We start from the raw sequence: 21,940 nt of genomic DNA, 5'->3' as shown, positions 1-21,940 counted from the left end.
TCACTCATGTTCCTGTCCCCTTCTGATCACTCTATGCCATTGATTGTCCCCTTCTGATCACTCTATGCCATTGATTGTCCCCTTCTGATCACTTACCGGTAATTAAGTGTACGGATCTCCGTTAGGGCAGGGATCTCTGTTAGGACAGGAATCAGCAGCTTGCTTCCTGGTGCACAATGCCGGCTTGTTACTTTCAGTTTCACTCTGCACTGCAGCCAGGAGCAGGCACGTGCTGCAGCCAGCATCAAGGAGACACACACAGGATCAAATAGTGGGGGATGTCTTATTCACGGGTGAGTGTCTTACTTTAATTATTTTTTCAAAAATCGGGGGTGGCTTATTTATTGGGGATGTCTTAAAATCGGGGAAACACGGTACTATTATTCACATGTTCATAAAAATTATTCTAGAATAGATTACTTGTTCACATTATCATCTCTATTTCCATTTATTTCCCATTCTAGCATCCTTTCTGTAGCGTAGTCTGATCATCAACCAGAACAAATCACACTGGATTTATGAACCAAACCCAACCTCTTTCACTTGCAGTTGAGTGATTTTATTGGTGGACAAAACTTTTACAAAAACAATTCAGAAGAAAATCATCCATTTAACGTCCATAATTATGTGAAATAGAAATGTGACAGCCAGAGAAAAAGAATTAGATTTGTTTTATCCATCACAGATTTAACCTAAAATGGTTTGAGTAAGTGATTATAACCATTGTGTCCGAATCACAAAATGATCTTAATATTGAAACAATTTGATATTAATTAAAGATAATAAACTATTATTATCCATGTATTATCTTTTTTTTATCATTCCATTTATCTCTAACTCCAGATTTATGCAAACTAGTTAACAGCATCAGAATTTGGCGTTTTATTCCTGCAATAGAAAACATGGGTAATTAATATTTTCTTGGTCTTGGTGGTGCAGTGCATCAGGAGTATAAAAATTACAAGACGTGCTAAAAATATATTTTGTAATATTTATATATTATGTGTTTGTATTATTTAATATATTATATATTTTTTTATTATGCAATTGTTGTAGGGTAAAAAGTGATGTGTTTAGTTCTATAGTAAGCTGTTTGGCTGGAGACCTTCTTTAAAATGAAATATGTAAAGATATATTTAAATTATTCATGTGAACAGGCTATGGAATAATTGCATATTCCTAACAAACAGTAAATGAGAATAAAAACAAATCTACATTGATCTTTGTAGCTGCAGGCAATGTAGAAAAACTCATCCACATGGTGCTTCTGGGATGAGATTTGGGAATAAATTATTCAACAGTGCACATAGTTGCAAAAGTAAGGGCTTACTGTAAAGTTCGTTTCATTCTTGTTAAGCTTATGTAAATATTTAATTGTTCATAACATGGCCAGAAGTTCACTGTAAGCTTAAAAAGACTGTTGTAGTGTGTATATTGCTGTTTATTTAAATAATACACATATTAAACACAGAAATGTTCCAGAGTATGTTTTTTGCTGTCTTATTAATTACACTTAATTTAATTCAGTAAACCTGAAAATAAACATGAGATACATAATTATCATCTATTCAGCCCTTGTCATCTTAAACATCCAAATATTCAGGATTAACAAATAACAAATTTTAAAAGGGCATATTTAATGACTGGCAACATACTTATCATGTTGCTATAGTTTGTTAATTATCAGTAAAATTGAGCAATGTATTAAAATAAACATTGCAGAGGTTTTGCCTTTACAGCCCTAATTGAAATGTTTTCCTTCTATGAGTTTTTAATTGTCATCAGGTTTATTATAAGTTTTTCAAGTGAATACAGAAATATTGCTTGCTTCCTGTAAATTTCCATACATATTACACCATTATGAATTAATCATACAGCAAGAATTAAGTCCAATAAAATGTTGTATAGGAAACATACATAGGATTGGTTCATACCAATACATTGCAGTAAGATGTGGTAAAATGTGGGTGTGAAATGAAATGCATGCTAATGAATTAAGTATAGTACAATGTGTTGCTGTGCTGTTCATTTGGCCCCCCAATACACACGTGTACATTTCAGCGATCCACATAGCACTATGGTGGAAATAATAGCTGGATCTATTTATATTGCATTGGGGTCCATTGAAAATGAATGGGCTTTGTTAATAAAGCATGTCACAATGTACAATATAACTTATTGTAGTATACTGTGTTTTTGCAATGCTGGATAATATGAATGATATGCTAGTGACATTGACGTGCAAGGAACAGGCTTGCTAAGGGCAGACCTGGAAAACTATGACAAGAACCTGTTTATTAGACTTTTTCCAGGGTGTATCATCAATTAGGCATTAGCATTGATATTATGACCTAATCACGTAGGCTGCCAATAATCATAGTAAAAATAAATTTTTAAAAAAGTTTGTAAGAGCATCTAAAAGTTCTGAATTAAACCACTGTGAGTGATTGTCCTCTGATAAACCCATCCAATAATATTGACAAAAACATGGATATGAAAGAGGCTTTGCATTGGAGCACCCTGGGAGGCAGCAGCACCAAAAGTAAACCTAGTTTGTAAATAAGAAAGGTTAATGATGAAAATGTGGAGGATGTTGTACAAAGATTACAAAGATAATATCTGATATTGAGATAGAGAATGGTGTACTTTAACAAAGAGATATCAGGTTTAGGAGCTAGTTTAGTAAACAACTCTTATAATATTAAGATCTAATCCATGTAGCATCTTATCTTGTGCCAACTCTGACTTGTATGATTGTTGGCATTCCTGAAACATTGCTGGTAGTCTGTAGTAAGAGACAAGTCTGACAGGGTAAAAATGTAATATGGGGTAATGATCTGATATATACCTTGTATATATTATACACACAGTGTAAATACTGAATAAAATATGCAGAAACAAACCTATGTATGCATAACTAATGCAATCATCTGAGGTGAAGGGGAATTGTCATGTCTTTCAAACATATCCTTAATTATTTAATACACAAATACATACCAAAGCATTTGTCTTTCATCATGTTCTGTGCCTGCAATATCTAACAGTTAAACCAGATGTTTATTTAGCAATTCCTTTTAGTAAGCCCTTACTGGAGTGACAAGTAACTGTATTCACTCACGGATAACTAAAGTATTCAAAACCGATAAATCTCTTTTTTGTCTTATAGTAAATTCTGGCAACTTATCAAAATATTTGGATAGGTAAAAAAAAAATAGAGAACGTTAGAGATTCAACACTCCAGCAAGAGCAATTATTCTGACCTGTTAGGGGAAGTAGACGCTGTCAACATTTACCTTTTTTCATAATTCAAACAAATAAAAGATCACAAGAGATGGGTTTTGGCATGTGCAAATATAGTTCTCATATGCAGGGGGGGATTGAGAGAATGTTCTGTTTAAGCACTTTAGTGTGAACATATTAGAGACGGGAAAAAATGGCAGATGTGCAAAGCTCAGGTACAGAACATGCCAAATGGAACTAGTACAGAATAACTGTTTGTTGTAAAAAGTCATAAATGTCTACAGGTGTATTTTTATGTTACTTATCCAACCACCTTCATTTCTCCAAAGTTTATTTGGTAAGCTTTCAAACAGATTTATATGTTAGAAATCACACTTTCGTTTGTTAAACATTACTATATATTTTGTATGTCATTTCATTTTGCTTACATATATTCCTAAATCTATCAATTTATGACACAAGTTTGGTATTACATATGATGGGTTTAGTTTATCTTTAAGAAACAAAGGGAAGATACAAGTTCAAATGAGGAAGTTATCAATTCTAAGATGTTTATGAATGCTGTGAATCCCTTTATAGGGTACATATAGTATATATGTAAAGAGGTACAAAAAAAACCAAGTGCAAGCTAGTAAACCTTTTAATGCTTTAACATTTATCAGAAAATGAACAGAATGCACACATTTAACAATTATATTTTTCTTTAATGTTCTTCTTTTCAAGAACATTAAATTCTAAGCAATATTTATCATCATATCAACATTGCCTTTTATCATTACCCTATATCCTTTGCAGAGAAGTGCATGTTATTAATGACTTGGATACAACTGTGGATACAACAATGCTCTGTTATAATAATGTCTTCATTTGTAGTCACTCATTGTGCTGTAGGAAGTTGTGACTACAAGTGTGAACACCCAGACCCTTGATACACAATGCAAGAAATCATGGAACATATAATTATTCCATAGGGAGGAAGCTGATATTGCAATTGCTTAGTTGCACTCTAGTGTTCAGCCAGAAATAGTTAAAACCACCACACACATGTATACATACACAAATGTATAAATAAAAAAAAAAAAAAAAATATATATATATATATATATATATCTGGTGGTAGGCAGCAATACAAACCTGGCAAAGGAACTAATCCACCACATATGCACCAGAAAACTGTTTGGTGGATAAATTTGCCTCCTAGTATTACAATCAGGCACCTGACAAAGCCTGCAATTTTTCTCTTCCTCCAAACAGGATGAAATGGAATGATTGTTTGATTGTTCTTTCAGTATAATTTAGTCATCTCTGCATTTGGTTTTGTTCTAATGAAGCATGTGGATTGTTAAACAGAGATAACAAAAGCATTAACCTACAATTCAGAATGCCAGTGCTCAACAAAGAAATAATGATTTTGTATTAATATTCTACTGTGTACTTAAGGTAAATGACAAAGATATAAAATGTCCCTTGAACGTCAATAAACTTATTGACTACAAGTAATATAAACTGTTACTTTTAAACTTTCAGTATTGTTCCCATAATGTAATCTGGGAAGTTTCTAATTTACTTTTTAAAATGCAATTTGTATATCTGACTATGAAACTGAATAGACCCAGAGGTGTGCAAAATACAAACCCTAAACTCAAAAAAGAAGAATACCACTGTAATTACCTAATTTCTGACAAATTGAGAAACTGAGTTCTGACTAAAACCCATTTGGCAATGACTAATCTGTTTATATGCTGTATTACATGTGCTGCATTTTCTGTTTTTGGAAAGCACCGCAGCAGAAAATGGCCTATTTCTTAAAAGTATGATTATATTAGTAGTGAGCCTATGCAGCAAAGCAGCCCAAGAAACAGCCCACACCTTTCCTTCTTTCTACTTTGTTCAGCTGCTAGGAACAAAGAATATTTCCCAATACTTCTAAGTATGGTAGAGAAGGGAAGGTGTGCATGTGGTTGGAACATTTTCCCAATCTGCCAGTCGTGTGTTCTCTTTTTCCTGTCCTATTTTTCCTTCATGCCTTTTCCCAAACAGGTCTCATGCTTCTTGTAGCAAACAAGTTAGTGTGAATGCAGATTTTAAAAGCCTCTTTTATAAATGCAATAGGGCATACGACAGCTAAAAAGAACAAAAGAAGTGATTAAAAAAAAAAAAAACTACAATCAGCCTGATCAGCCAATACAGGGTGCCATCACTGCACATTAAACATTTAGACCCAATTTCAATATAACCAGCAAGTAATATACTTATAATGGAATGCAGAAATATCTATTGTCAACCATCACCCCTACACCCACCCACTTTTAGTATAGAAATGTAAATGGTCCTCAAAGTCTAAAGAAGATTTACTATCTTGGGAGAACCTGGGTGCTTGAGCAAACCTGGAATTATGTCCAGAATTGAAACTGTTTACCCAGTAAAAAGTTTCTAGAAAACCCTTTCCAGGTTGGCTGCTCAGCTATACCTGCAAGTGGCAAGTATTTCCAGTCCTGGCACCTAAAGCAGACCTAAACTCAAAAAGTTGCCAGGAGGTGGTACTAACTGACAACAGGGACTTGCAATGGTAGAAAATAGATCCATGGCTCCTGGTGGCTTTTTTTTAGTTGTACACTGTACTGCTCATGTAGTGTTCAGCTTGGCTGCCTCACACAGTATAGAGCTCAGCTGTGCCGCACACAAATCAAGCAGCAGAGACAATTTAACTCCTTTAACGCAGGAGATACATTCATACATCAGTGGACATCCAATGGCCGAAGAAGATCGATATCTTCACAGAAGTCGGCCATGGGCTGGTGGAGATTGGCTCCTTCCTCTGATGTGGTGATGACAGGTCCTGTCCCTGTCATTGCTGCAGGACGCTTACACAGTTAAATCTGTACCATAATTGGCAAGTACACAGTGTTTACCTGATGAACATAGGAGAAGTTCCCCACAAGCTCTATGTTTCTTTCTAAATTCTCTCCCCATCAGCATATACTCACCTTTTCTTACTCCCCCACTGTTCCATCCAGGTCACTTTAAAAACAATAACAACTTTACTTTACTAATCTAATGAGTACAAATATGAATAAAACACGTGTGGGCTTTCTGTAAGCAACCCTTGTTTCACACATTGAACTGTAGATGAACTCTACACTTTAATACACAATTACCAGCATGTACCACACATAAATAACTGGTAACTCTGAAGCCTTAAAATCAATTTAGGCTGAAAATGTTATTCCAAACAATAACTGCTAAAGGTTATAAATATTTGATAAATACCTTTACGAGCATATAGACTGATTACCAACACTGCAAACCCGTATCCTATATTCACAGAAAGAGATTGTGACACATGCAAACGGCTGCTTTGGACAATCAAAAATCAAAAAAATATATAGATCCCATAGGTGTTTGATATATACCACTTACCTGGTCTCAAACAAATATTAAAACAATAATTTGCTTTTACTTGCCCTTATGGCACATCATCTGCATCTTTCACAGCACAGACCAACAGAAGTTGCTTGGACAAAGAGCATTGGCATTTCCAGTGATATAGTTGGAGTTGCTTAAGATATGGACAAGTGTCAAATATTTACATTGGCACAAGAGGTGCAGCTTCTCATAGAGGGGATATGATTTGCAACACCAACTGTATTGCGATGGAAAGTCACTGACTTTCAAATTACTAACTGGAAGTCTTATTCTGTATAAATGCAGCTTTTTCTGCATTTCGGGGACATTGGCCCTGATTTATTAAAGCTCTCCAGTTTTCATCAGTGAAGCTGGGTGATCCAGCAAACCTAGGATCTAGTCCAGGTTTTGACAGCAATGCCCAAAAATGTTTTTGACAGCAAATAATAACCTAACAAACATAAAACATATTTATTGCCTTGCTTCTCTCCCTCTGCTAACACTCCCCCTCTCGCTGCAATTTAGACAATTCATTGCTGTCAATTTGACAGCTAGTAATTACAATGTATTACATAGTAAGAATAACTGGTAAAGTACAATGTAAAATTACACTTGAAGTCAGTCTGCAACAGGCTTTAATCAATACAGAATTACAATTATTGCTAGATTGTATTTACAATTTCATTCATATGTAGATCAAAGTTGTGATCTTTGAACTGTATATGACATCAGTTATAGTAACCTTGTGAGTGGAAAAAAATAAAATGTACTAATTTCACTACTTATTAACCCTAAAAATGACTCCTTTCTCTTCTTTTCCCATTTTATTTACTACTATTTATTCATTTATTTAAATTTTTTTTTCATATAATTGAAAATTTAAAAAGAAAACACAAAAAAGCCTTTTGTCATCTGCAAATAGCTTTGCAATTGTTTGAGTGTTTGAACCAGGAACATTATTTTTCTGTCATTTTAAAGGGAACAATTATTAGAATAAAACTTTTTATCTGCATTATCACTACTTATTTTATAACTAACACTGCTCAATATAAATAAACATTTGTACAAATTACAATTTTCTTTACATCTTTTTGTCTGTAGATTAGCTGCCAGAATTTATTTCTCCAAACACCAGTACAAAGCTTACTGGCATGATTTAATACATAGATATGTATCATATTTCTTTAATCATTCAGCACTTTTTCCACTCTCCTGTGTAATCATTCATGTATACTCTTGACATAGCTAGGGTGTTTTGAACAATAGCAACACTTTTTTTTTCTTTTGACAGCTAGTGTGGCTCAATAATCCCTCAATTTTCTCAGTGTAGACAAGATGCAAAGGATTTGTAACAAGTATAGGTTATGACCACTTCTGTTAAACGAAAAACAACAGTACAACGGATGTGCTACCTCCATTTCAATATTTCCTCCCATCGCTTTCTCTACACATATATTATTTAGTTTTGTACTTGCATTTTTCTCTATATTGACAAAGCACAGCAGAAAATATGCTACAGATGATAAAAATTTGCAGCATGTCCTGTATCTGATGACTACAAACATTGCAAAAAAAATGTTTTTTTCTCTTTTTATTTCTGTAACTGTATGTGTGATTATTTTTATATATTATTTGTGTCTTGCTCAGTGAATGCTGTCTTCAGTTATGTTTCTCTCTGCGAAGGTTATGAAGACAATAATTACAATGCCTCTTTTGTCCCATTAACGTTTCTTTGCGTCACAAACCCACACTGTTTCGAGCTAACTCGACATCTGCTTGTACTTGTACATCTAATACTTGGTGATGCTAATGACATTGTTTTACTTATTATTTCACTCAGCATGGAGGAAACATACATAGCGCAGCTCACTATCCTTATAAAATGATTGCTTTGCACTAAAACAAAGAAAAAAGATATTACAATTAGCTGCATAGTTTATTCTTTTCAAGCAATGATTAATATTTTAATAGAAAATCCATGAAAAGGAAAATAATTGGTTTTATTTTTTTTTCATACAGTAATTGCTAAGGAAGTGCTTTTGTTAAAAAAAATGATTTTAAACATTATCAACCTTTTTCTATGTACGTAAATGTGAAAAAAAAGTGTCTGTGTTGCCCATAGCAATCAGTTAGGTCTAATTTTTTTAAAAAATATGGTTGTGTTTTAGATTTTCCCTAGTCTGTAAGTGACGTGGTTTCTATACTATATGTTACATATGTTACTTTACTATATATTAGCATACACATATATCACAGTACAGATGTAAGCTATTACTACAATTCTTCCTATTATTAGACTATATATCTAAGAAAGAAGCAGGACTTGTCTGTACATTGAGCAAATTATAGCACCATCACACTTGGTAAGATAATCAAGTCCAAATGAACTTTTAGGTTTATATCAGCTAAATGCATCCAGGTGCATCAAAACAATGCACTAGAGTTTGATTCCTTCTGGTATTAATATGGTTTATTTGCAAAGGTCCAACACACCTACTAAGTCATACTTATTGCTCTGCTATCATCAAAGCTCATGCTACCTGCTCATTTGATATCTCTAGACTTGATACAGACAATGTTAAACCTCTGCAAATAGGTCACTGCTTCCACTCCTTCCATGAGAAAGAAAGCAAACTATAAGACTTTGAACACCTTTTGATTTGATGAACCTGATACATATTCAGCTGATTGTCACTGAGAGTTCATTTGGTCTTTATTCTTGGCCATACGCATATTGATCAAATGATCTAAAGTTGTTGTTTTATCATTTTGAAGCATCTAACTTTTTACTATTATTATAACTTTTTTTTTACTATTTTTATAACTTTTGAACCATTATTTAGGATTGAATAAAAGGATGAAGAGAATTAGAAGGGTTGGAAAATTCCAAATTTAAGCTAAGTATGTGGCTTGTGGCACAAAAAATTATATGTAATATGAATACAGACATGGCCAGTCCAATTCCAGGTGAATTTTTACTAGGTTTGAACAGAATAGGAAAAGGTCAGAACCTTTTATATATTAATATACATGTTCCCCTTTACAAGATTTTTGTTTCTTTGATAGGTGTAGACCAATCAAGTATTGGAATTACACATAAAAAAGGGAATGTGGGAAAAGCTCCTTAACTAAAAACATATGGAACTACAGGTAGTCCCCGAGTTACATATGAAACTGTACTTTAATTTGTATGCAAGTTGGAACGGGTAAATTATTGTAATAAATGCAATTAGGACAGATGTTTGTCTCAACATATTATTAGGTGTGGTGTCAGTTACTGTATAAAATCCTCACTGTGAGTTAATCACAAACAAAGCAAGGAAAAAAAAACTTTATGGAGATTAGACATGCATTAACTTCTGGAGCAAGCTGTGCTTTGATATGCAAAAAGAAACAACTGCAGATTTTGTCTTGGTCATTAAAGACTTACAAGAGGTTGCAGAAGAGATCACCCACAACCTCAGCTGTGTTTAGCAAAATATTTTTGCTGCAAGTCATGCAAACCACCCTCTCCCCTCTATCAAGCCTCTATCCTGCAAACAAGCGAGCAGGGAAGCCCCATTCGTATCTAGTATGTCTTTAACTCGGGGACTATAAAATAACATTCTAGTCGAGTGATAAATGTGTGGAAGGTACAGAAAGTGAGAGTTTAAGCATTAATAATAAGTGATAGAGACCAAATAGGCGTCCTGTTAAAAAAAACATTATTAACATTGTAAATTGTGTTTTAAATAACTGACTCCTGTAAACTAACTTACCTTTGGTGGTGATTGTTTTGGTTACAGTAGAAGACTAAATACAAGCACACACACCTGATTCTGTCACAGCTCAACAAAAATTTTTTTTTTTTACTTGCCAAGGATTTTTAAATATATTTAGTTGTATTCCAGGTCTGCTGAATCCAGAAATGACATCCGTTTCATTGTATTGGCTCTGGTTCATGCGATACAGGTATCAGAATAGACGATTTTACCAACAACAAATGTTAACACAGCATATTATTATCAATCGTTATTTACAGCGATGTTTTGCAATTTATATAATAAATATTGCATAATTTTCATGAAACTTTCATTTGCCTTCTTTTTCATACATTTTCTTTTTTTTACAGAAATATGAGTTCTTCAAAAAGAAGTTGTTTAAATGACCTTAATGTATTTTGCTACATTTGTGGTGAATATTCTCTGCTAAAACAGAGTAGAAACATTACAGAATTTGTTAAACAAGCATATCTTGCATATGTTGGTATTAAACTTGGGGGACCAAGATAAGTATTGGGCTCCCCATATGGTAGGTAAAATTTGTGTAGAGTGTCTACATCAGTGGAAAAATGGAAAACTGAAAAGTTTGAAATTCTTATCATCTGTATGGCGAGATCCCAAAAGTCATCATATTGATTGTTATTTTTGTGCTGTGAATGTAAAAGGTTTCACTCGTTACAAGAAAAACACGTGGGAGTACCCTGATTTGGAATCAGCAAGACGACCTGTGCCGCATGGTGCTGATGTTCCCATACCAGTGTTCGGTACACTCCCTAATATTCCTGTATCCGACATGGAAGATATACAAGGTTTGGAGTGTAATCCAGGAGTTAGCAGTGGAAGTGAATATGAAGGAAGTGTTTCATCAAACCAGCAGTTCTCCCAAGAAGAGCTCAATGATTTTATACGTGACCTAAGTCTGTCACAACAAGCATCCGAACTTTTAGCATCCAGGCTAAAAGAAAAGAACTGTCTGAGACCGGAAGTTAAAATAACGGTTTCTAGGACAAGAGAGGTGACACTTCTACCATATTTCAGTGAAGATGGAGACTTTGTGTACTGTTTTAACATCCCTGGACTACTAGCCCATATGGGAGTACCGGAATACCGAGCAGAAGACTGGTGGCATTTCATTGACAGTTCCACTCGAAGTTCAAAATCTGTTTTACTGCATAATGCCAACTGCTATGCATCAATTCCAATTGGTCACTCAACATATTGTGAAAATATCAAAATGGTCTTACAAAAGCTTTGCTATCATGAACACCAATGGTCCATATGTGTTGATTTAAAAATGGTGAACTTCCTACTTGGACAGCAAAGTGGATACACAAAGTGCCCATGTTTCATCTGCTTGTGGGATAGTGGCGCAAAGCGGGTTCACTGGAAAAAGTGACATGGCCTCCAAGAGAAAACATGAAAAAAGGAACATCAATAATGAGCCATTGGTTTACAAAGAAAAAGCATTCTCCCTCCACTACACATAAAGTTGGGATTATTGAAGCAATTTCAATTTGTTAGAGCTCTGAACAAGGACAGTGATTGCTTGAAATACATTTGTAGATTCTTCTGTAAGTTACATGACTGTTACTGGAGCTTCTGCCTGGCACAGCTATGTCATGGTTGTCAAGAACTTCTTGGGTAACCATAAAGCACAAAATTATGAAGAACTGGTAAAAAACTTGTTCTTAGGTACACTATCTCCATAGTCATTTGCAAAAATTTCCAGAAATCCTTGGCGATTTCAGTGAGGAACGAAGGGGAGAGGTTCCATCAAGATCCAAAGGTGATGGAAGAAAGGTATCAGGGCAGATGGGAAAGACACATGATGGCTGACTACTGCTGGAGCCTTCAGTGTGATTGTCCTTATCAGCACCATAAAAGGAAATCATACAAATGGAGTTTTTCAATGACTTCTTTGTGACTAGTTCTGTAAATATATTGAATATTGAATATATTGAAATTAAGTATTTCAAAAATTTTATTTTTGTATACGTAGGCATATCTAGTTTTACTTTGCTTAATTTTCATGTTTCATTAATTTTCTTTGAGGTTATTATTGAGGTCATTATTTTAAAAACTAGAGCCAATCTAAGAAAACCAATACCGTATTTGGAATGGGCGCATCAAATATAACCTAAAATTACTTTATTCCGTTTGGCAAGAAAATCTTTGTTGACCAGTGTTATCATTTCACAGTTAGGTTGAGTTTAGCATTATCAGATCATTTTTTTTTTGTGGCCCAAAGAGAAACATGGTCTTCCCACTCATGCATAAATCTATTAATATGAAAAAGACAACACATACATGGCCCTGTTGTATAAGCATCATGCTAATATTAGCAATCTGTAGCCATCTGGCATATATTAAATCCCCACTCAACCTTTTAACTCTGACTTGCCTTCTCCATCTGCTACAATGCATCAAAACTACATGTATTGATGCATCCGAAAATAACTATTTAGCTGCTCAATTTTATTCATAATAGTGAACCAGTACTTTATTTTTAGGTCTTTATATACTTTAGGTTTTATTATAATTCATGTTCATTATTTTTTATTTTTTTGTAAACAGAATGTTTCATTCTTCAATGTTAGAATTGTAAACAGTGATTTGTTGAGACCTGTTATCATAAAGTAAATATATTGAGTTTTCAGTTCCTTCTCATTCCTGGGTATCATAGCATGACTCTGCTTTCCTGCTAGTTACTAGATTTGCAGGGTTGGAATCCAAGCACACATCAATTACTGTGAAAAGCCAAGAAGGGCCCTGTAGTGTAGCCCACTAATTAAATCTGTTGGAACCACATGTTGTGGCTTATCCAATTTGATGAAGATTCCTGCCCTCCTCGTCCTGTATTCAGAGTGATTACATTAAAATTTGTTGTAATAAGTGTTTGGAATATCTTATCATTTGTCTAACTAAGAACATACCAGCTGTGTTGTGTATGTCATTTTTTATGATATGCCAAAAGGTTGAAAGACAAAGCTATTTCTTATATTGAAGCACATCAGAAAAACTGAAATGATCAGATTATCAGAAAAAAAAAATAAAAGGCAAGCTTTCCATAATGGTAGTTATAAATAATTAATCAAGACAGTGTGCTGGCAATAGCCTCAACCAAAGGCTTTCTGTAACTACTGAGCAAAATTTCATTGCAGCTTAGCAGTATTTTGGCCCATTCTTGTAAAAAAAAAAACTGTTTAATTTCTCATTTCACATTTGTTTTAGTATTTTGGAATGTTTGGGACTGTTTCAGATCATTACGTGACATTTACATTGGCCTTTTTAAAAAAGAATTTCTTCTCCTCAAGTCACCCTATGGTCTTTTTATTCTTATGCTTTGGATCACAATTGCGTTACATGTCCTATCTACTGGTAAACTTTAGATCACATTCAGATATGCTGTCAATATGTTTTATTTCCTAATGCATCCTGGAATTTTGGTTGTTACTCCATGACTGCAAGCTGCCTAGGTCTCGAGGCAGCAAAGCAGCCCCATATAATTATAATCCCTCCCTTATGCTTCACAGTTGGTTGTGTGATTTCTGCAGGTAAAACCTAGTGTATATTGTGTCAATCCGAGGGACAGCAGGTGTTAAAAATTGTTTGTACAGTAGATATTCACATTTCTGTAATTAACTTATTGCAGGTCAAACGCACACTAAATTAAGGCACATCTGACTGTTTTATTGCTGTACTTCACTCCTTTATTCCTACTTTTAAGATTTTGTTTTTCTTGCAAATCATTATGATAGTGAATGTTGGGCTTGTTTTAAACTAATGTAGCTTGGTAAATCCGCTTAGTGGCATAAATATCCACAGTTTAAAAATTAATTGGTGTAACTTTCGAAATTGTGTAATTGTGTAGAAATGAATATACATGACAGCAGCAGCCTGGAAGTGAACTTTGACATATTTGTTTACCTATGGAAAAAGCAATTGCCTGACCTATTCTCATGAATGTCAGACATATAGTTACCATTCAGGTGCTATATCAGTGCAACATTCAGCACCACATTAGAGCCATTCCCACTGTTTAGAATGACTGAAACAGAGGGACTTTGTGCTATAGAAATAAATTGTTTCAGCAGAAAAAAATTGCTGAGAGGTAAGTTTTTTGCAAATGTAGCAAATGAAAATGTTACCTCACTGGGTTTGTAAGCTGAGCTCAAGGTAATTTTATAAAAGAAAACAAAATTATAGCATTTATGTATTCAGTAAAAGTAATTCAATTTGAATGCAACAAGTGTAAATACCTTACTTGCATTTTTAACACATTTTTACCTAAAAATACCGGAAACTGCTTTGACTCAGGTATAAACCTAAGGCACAAAATGCATCTGTCACTGCTAACATTCAAAACAGTAATTACAAGAAATGGAAATATAATTTATAAATTCATCCATAGTGTGTTATTTTTAAATCATTTATTTAAAAGATGAACAAAAATAAAAATTACATGGGCTCAGCCTTTTTTTCTCTATTCCACCTTTTTACAGATTAAGTATTTTGTACTTGGTCATAAGGCAGTTACTCTTAAATGATTTGTGTACAATATTATTGGTCACCAGTAGATGGCGCCATTTTCACATGTAAAGTAAGTAACAAACTCATGTCTCTGACAACAAAAGTTTGTTATATACTTTTTATGAGAAAACAGCTACATCTACTGGTGTAACTGAAAAATAAACCAATATCCTACTTCTAATGGCATCCTATTTATTATTCATAATATACAGTTGTGTTATCATAAAAGATATAAAAATAGACTTTCCACAGCTTACTTTTTTCTGTCCTAGAGTGACAAGTGCACTCAGTGTACTGTATAGAGGAGGAGAGAGGAGAAGGGGTCACCCTAAGTTGCTTCTCCTTGATATACCCATCAGAACCCCTCTCATCATCATACATAACATGGGATGAGGTTTTTTTGTAGCTGAGCAGAGCAGCAGAGGAGTTCAAGCTCATTGGATTTCATCATATTCAACAGCTATTTTTGTACATAAAAGCATATAACACAAGTTCAATGGTATATTTGCAGAACAAAAGTGGGCAAATAAGAGAACATAATTGGCAGGGTATAGATACACTTTGGGGTCTATTTTTAAAGATGGGAATTTTACATTTGAGTTTAACTTGAGATAAAACACAGCCTTGTAACTGCTAGCAACTGAGTAAAAATTAGATGAATTTCTTTGATCTTTAAGCCTACTTTTCCTAATTGATCTCTCAGTGCAAATGTCACTAACACTTACCCAAAGTGTTAATTGTGTGAAGTTAGGGGGATCAGCACATTGCAGGACACTGTGGGATGTGTTTCAAAGTCTGAGGGACAAACTAAACTCAAACACCTTCATTTCAGCATAAACAGGCTTTCCTCAGCAAATAAGGTCCTGCCACACAAGTCACTGTCCCTGGATTGGAGCTGGTTTTCTGTTGCAGTTTTTACTCCCAAAAATGGAGGTGCACAGTCCTGCTCCCCTCAGCTTTTCTGTCCCCCCTTACTCCATGACAGCCCCTGACATACCTGTCAGGTGATTCAGAAACCTGGTCTGTACTGCAGTGAGATAGGAAGGCCCACCTGTACTATGATTTTTCTTCTATAAAAAGCAATCCCTCCACTACCTAAAAAAAAAACAAATCTGCTTATTAGCAAGCACACTTATATTTATAATAATTTGTGTTTTCTAAAGCTTCTAAGAGTGCATCATAGTGTAAAATATCAAGAATCGTATGCTAACGATTGATTGCTATTTTATTTTTCATCAGCAGTGCCATATGGTTTTTGTGGGTGAATATGTGCCAGTTTGAGCTTAGGAAATGTCTGCCCTGAAACATCATCATAATTCTGCCAAGGCTGCGTTTATTCTTCCTTTTGATGCCAGCCCGAAGCTACTGGCAAACAAAAGTTACACAGCGTTTGCATTACATAGACACAGATATTAAAACACGGCAGATAGGAGAATAATTGTATTTTGTTGGTGTCATACAAAACATCCTTTCAGAAATTTAACAGCAGAGCAATTTTCACCTACCGCTTCAGTATAATAGCACTATGTATAAACTATATTAGTCATAGTAATGTCGCATGTGAAAAATGCTTCTTGCATTCTTACAATCACCTATTTTCATTGTTTCCCTTAAACTAGCTATAACATACTCCTGATTTCACAAACCTCAGTGGAAAATTGGACCTCGAAAATAAAGTCCATGATCTTGCCATGTGAAGGTAAGAGTAAGAGCTGCCTGCAGGTAATGTTGTCCCAAACTGGTAGAATCACCAGGTAATTTATCAGCAATACCAAGTTGGTAGTTAAAAAGGTTCTGAAAATGAATATATTTTATATGCATGACGCGTTATTTAATTATTTATGAATATGTTTTACAGGGAGCATTGGACCCTCTGGTGGGCCTCATTAGTCAAACCAAAGCATGTTGCAGTCCAGTGGGCCTCTAATGTTGTTGCTGATATAGGTGATGCAGTATCCCTATACCATAGGCCACTGCAACAGGGTTAGGACATGAAATGTGCACCTGTCTCCTAAACCCAGCCACCACCTCCTTGGGTATCTGTAAAAGAAGTTCCTGCTTTCGGAAGTAATGGGGTGCTGCTGAAAGGAGGAATAGAGGGAGGTTGGTCATCACCTTCTGTGGCTTTGTGACGATCAAGCAGCCATGGCAATACATACATGGAGCTGTAAAGCAAACAACAAAGCAAGTGGCTGTCTTGTAAGTGAATGTTACCTAGTACATTTATAAGCTTTAATTAAAGTTAGGTAACTTGCAAAAGCAGTAAGTACTACTAGCTCATCTTGGCATTTTTCTCATTTACTGTAAAATTAAAAAGATATTTGTTACCTATGAATTACTGGTCATTCTGTATTGACAAAAAATGACAACAAACCAATATGAGTGGGTTTATTTGTATTATGCAGCCTAAGAACACCAATGTGGGTCTTATTATACCTGCCCACCAATGTAGTGCTTTATATTGTGGCTACTGACAACACCAATGTGGGTTTATTTATTGTAACCACAAACAATGTGGGGTTTAATTATTCATTGCCTCCACTGATACCAGTAAATGTGTTATTATCATTATCAACAATACTGCCATCATCTATTTAGTTAGCATAGTGGTAGGGAGACCATTTTTGATTTTATAATTTTGAATGATCTATTGTAACGCAAAGGAATACATCACCCTCAACAGACAAAAACAATAAATGGATGGGCATCATAGAGGTCCTCTAATTTTCAAGGTTGATCACCCTTACTGTGAAATGTGAAAAAGTCGAGAACCAGTTCCACTAGTTGGTTATATAATTACCAATCAATCAATCCCCCAATTCCTCTTCAGAAATTTAACAGTCCTCCATTCATGATACTATCCTCAGATAAATGGGTACCAAGCATAATGTAACACAGTGATGTCTTCATAATCACCAGTGCCTCATACCTGAAACCAGCTTCTGGTTAGCTTGCACTTATAATGATGTATCAAAACACTCCGGTGGTTTTTAATTTTCTCCAGCTGAAATTAATAACAAGAGAATAGCAAAGTGTTTGGAGGAGAAATGGAGACATTTCACAAACTAAAACTCTTTCCCAACAGATTTAAAATGAAAGAAAACATTTTGCCATCCAGACAAGATCAGCAGGACTAACACATGCCTTGCTGAGACGAATGAATTAACACTCAAAAACAAAGTTCATGAAAGTTGCTATTATAGTGGAAGTGACAGTTCCAGCTACACTGTGTGTTTTACAGCAGGACCAGGAGTTACATATGTCAAATATGAGACAGTTCCGCATTGTAGCTTTTATTGAACCTATAATGGTGATTACTAGGTGATGATTTATCTATGACTTATGAAGTATATGATTTATCTTGACAGTTGTCTGCTCAATTATTTGCCTGTTTTTTTCTAAGACAAATGTGGTACAATTAAACAGATAAAGTAAATAAATAACATTGTAATATAATTAAGTTAGGTGTCTCCCTTCCTAAGGAAAGTATAGTTTTGCCAACCCCATAATTAGGTTTAACATAATTGTAATAAAGAGGAAATGGAGTGCGGAGGTTTTGTGGTAGGCAAAATATGTGAAATATACAAAGGATATTTACCACAATAATTTATACAGATGTATACATAAAGTTAGTGCTAAGTCCAATCCTAATTGTACATCATGGGATATAGGACCTGTTTCAATACATGATTTTCTTAAAGTTGAAAATATAGAGAGGAACAGTGGAGTTTTCTTTTGCCGATGCGTTTCACCAACTAGGCTTCTTCAGGGGTATGTAGAGTCTAACAGCTAAATCATACAAGAGCAATTATTAACATAATTATCATATGTGTTCAAATGATATTTTCAATAATTTTTCAATATTACTTGTAGTATGTGTAAATTTATATATATATATATATATATATATATATATATATATATAATCATCCTTTTTACTTTACTACTTTACCTAAAAGCTATTTTACATACTACAAGTAATATTGAAAATATCATGTGAAAACTTTTAAATATTTGCTCTTGTATTTTGCCTACTTCAAAACCCCAGCTCTCTCTTTCCTGTTTACTAAAATTGTGGTCCTTTTCTAAAAGGTTTCTCCTGCTCTTGTTCAGACGGGATAGTGTATACCCCAATAAGACTTTGCCCTGGGTCTCATTCTGTATGACCCTAGGGTACTGCCCCTCCCAGTCCAACCTTGTTTATGGACACATCAAACGTCAATAGCAGATAAAAAAGATGTCTGTGATGTCTATTTCAACAAGTGACTCTTGGGGATTTAGAAAGATCTCTTTTTTGGGCTGTACAAGACATGACACAAATACTTCACCCTGAAATTAAGAGGTTAGATTTTAAGCACAAACTGTATCTGTTTCATAATATGAAGGATATTATGTAACACTGAGGTTATCTAGAAGGTTTAATGGAAGACCTGGAAGATGAATCAAGCAATATCTAAGTGACTTTATTACAAGTGGGTTAGTAGAGAAATCTAACTTTGAATAAATCAAAAGAGACTGTCAGTTAACAAACATATAGTACTCTGTATATATTAAGTATGCCAATTACAGCAAGTAATCACAGAAGATAAGCTGTCATCCAAAGTATTCGATTACATTTGAGTATTTTGTTTATTGCCTTTACCAACTACTGCTGAAATTATGTCTGTGTTTAAAGCATTAACACTCTGATCCAGTATTTCTCAACCAGGGTTCCTTCAAAGGTTCTTAGAGGTTTCTTGAACAATGGGCAATTTATGAGTTTAACTGATTTCAGTTAACTTTTTGGCTACCTGTAAGGGTGACATTCTTCCCACTGGCCAGAAATAGAGGAATCAGCAATGTAGCAATGACCAATTTGGACCTCTCCGGTCAGTTTAAGTGGCACCAATGATGTTTTTGGATATGTTGGGATAAGGTTGGGATAAAGGTTGGGAAACACTGCTCCACCCAGCTAATCACTAAGAAGCTTGTCGTCAAGGTGTAACATGGATAATAAATATCTGGGACAACTTTCTTCCAGACCAATCACCATAATAATGGTATGCCCCCTAACCATGATCCGAAAGGCATTGTATGTTAGTGGGATCTTCTCTCTTGGAACATTTTACATGATGCTAGTCTACTATAGCATAAAAAGTAATGCAGGTGATGCCTATGTTTTTAGAAAAATGGCGATTAACTGGTTAAGGGAGAAGTTAACCAGACCAACCATTTCAGCTGTCTTGTGCCTAAGAACTGCTACCCACACCCACTAGACCATGGTAACTTAGAAGCCCAATACTAGAATATTTTCAATAGGCCAGCATGGCCTATAGAAAAAGCATTTTAGAGAGTCAGCCTAAAGTTTTAAAAGAGTGTGTTTGTGGGTATTCTTATTTTTACTCACTCTTCTGTCCCTCATAAGTACACTTGAGTGATTTTCATACAAATCAGTTTGTACATCATACAATCCCAATGTTGTCATACAATCAGTGGATCCTATATGCACACAGTAAAAGCTGGGTGATTTGGTACATGTAACTCTCATTACTCCTCTCAATACAAAACAACAGGAAACAGACTCTGCAGTCTCCCTACCTTTCCCTACTGTTTAAGAAATTCTTTGAAAAGTAATGGGAATTAAAAGAGTTTTTGTGTACTCCAAAGATCCATTTAGTGATTTTTTTTAGCTAGTAAAAAAACTTTTTTAGCGCCAATCTGGAAATGTAATCACTATTTCATCATTCCTGTATTAATATGTAAAGTAACTGGTGGAAAACCAGAAGGAGGGGTAGAAGAGGTAGAAGGAAATAGGGACTGATAAGTCCATCTTGACAAAACAGACATGTCGCAGCCATGAACCATGAAAGGATTACAAATAGTATATAAAAGAGTTGATGCTTTCTTTGTTAAGAGAACAGTCTTTGTGAAGTCTGTTGTTTTCCCTAAAAGCAGTGTCAACAACATTCCTATAAAAAGGGTACATCAGTGGTACAAGTATTTAAGATGTTAGATTAAAGTATGGAAGAGGAAAAAACTGAAAGTACCTAACTGTTGAATAGAAAACTATTGCAGAGATGTGAGATACTAACAACCACTAATTTTTGCTGGACTTAATATCTCAGGCACAAAGGCTTGTGTTTCCTTTTTAGTCAACCTCACTGTTATAGTAATGGATTTTTGGTAGGTGAAAAAATAAATTCTTCTTTTATATTCAGGGAACTGTCCTTTAAAGAGGTCACAATGTCTCTTGAAATTTCATAGTAGCTTGAAATTATTACCAAGCTTGCTTCACTATAAAAGCACAGGACATGTAACACATTAATAAAAAGCTGTTGTGAAGGTCGTATACCAAGGACAGCTGATTGCAATAGACCACAAAAGAAATGAGGGGCTATGCTTTTTCTTTTTTGACCAATTGTTAACTGAAATCTACACAGCTCAGTTTAAATGAAACTCTTGTGAAGGATATTTCCACAAAAAATGTGTTCACTTCTACAATCTACGGTACTTAAACCTAAATCAAATTTAAAGCAAAAATGTATTTTGCTTGTTATGGATAGAATAGGCAATAGTAAATCTCTCCCTAGTGAAGACAATCCTCATTTGGGTAGCCATACCTGCAAAAAGTGTCCCTATTAGAACGCTTTTACTTCTTGTATGCACAATAATAAAGAAATGCTTTGTCCTAAGATACGCTGTGTCACTACACGGTATTCAAAGCTTTGGGGACTCTCATATACAGTAAGAGGTACAACCATTCAATGCAGTCTTGTTAAACATGTATGTTTTAATGTGAGTAATCAGAAACCAGTTTTTCTCATTTTACATTTTCCCGGGGTGGGCAATGCATAGACAGTTACATAAAGTTACATAAAATAAGACACACAATTACAAATTTTCAATTAAAACAAACAGTACTACCACATACTCGAATATAAACCAATCATGTATAAAACGAGGTACCTACCTTTACCTTTACTTGACTCAAATGTACAATATATAAAATAAATACATCCATGAGA

This window comes from Pyxicephalus adspersus, chromosome 4 (genome assembly GCF_032062135.1).
Source record: "Pyxicephalus adspersus chromosome 4, UCB_Pads_2.0, whole genome shotgun sequence".
Classification (NCBI taxonomy): domain Eukaryota; kingdom Metazoa; phylum Chordata; class Amphibia; order Anura; family Pyxicephalidae; genus Pyxicephalus; species Pyxicephalus adspersus.
The sequence above is the reverse complement of the archived record's forward strand: the minus strand, read 5'-3'. Positions refer to the sequence as shown.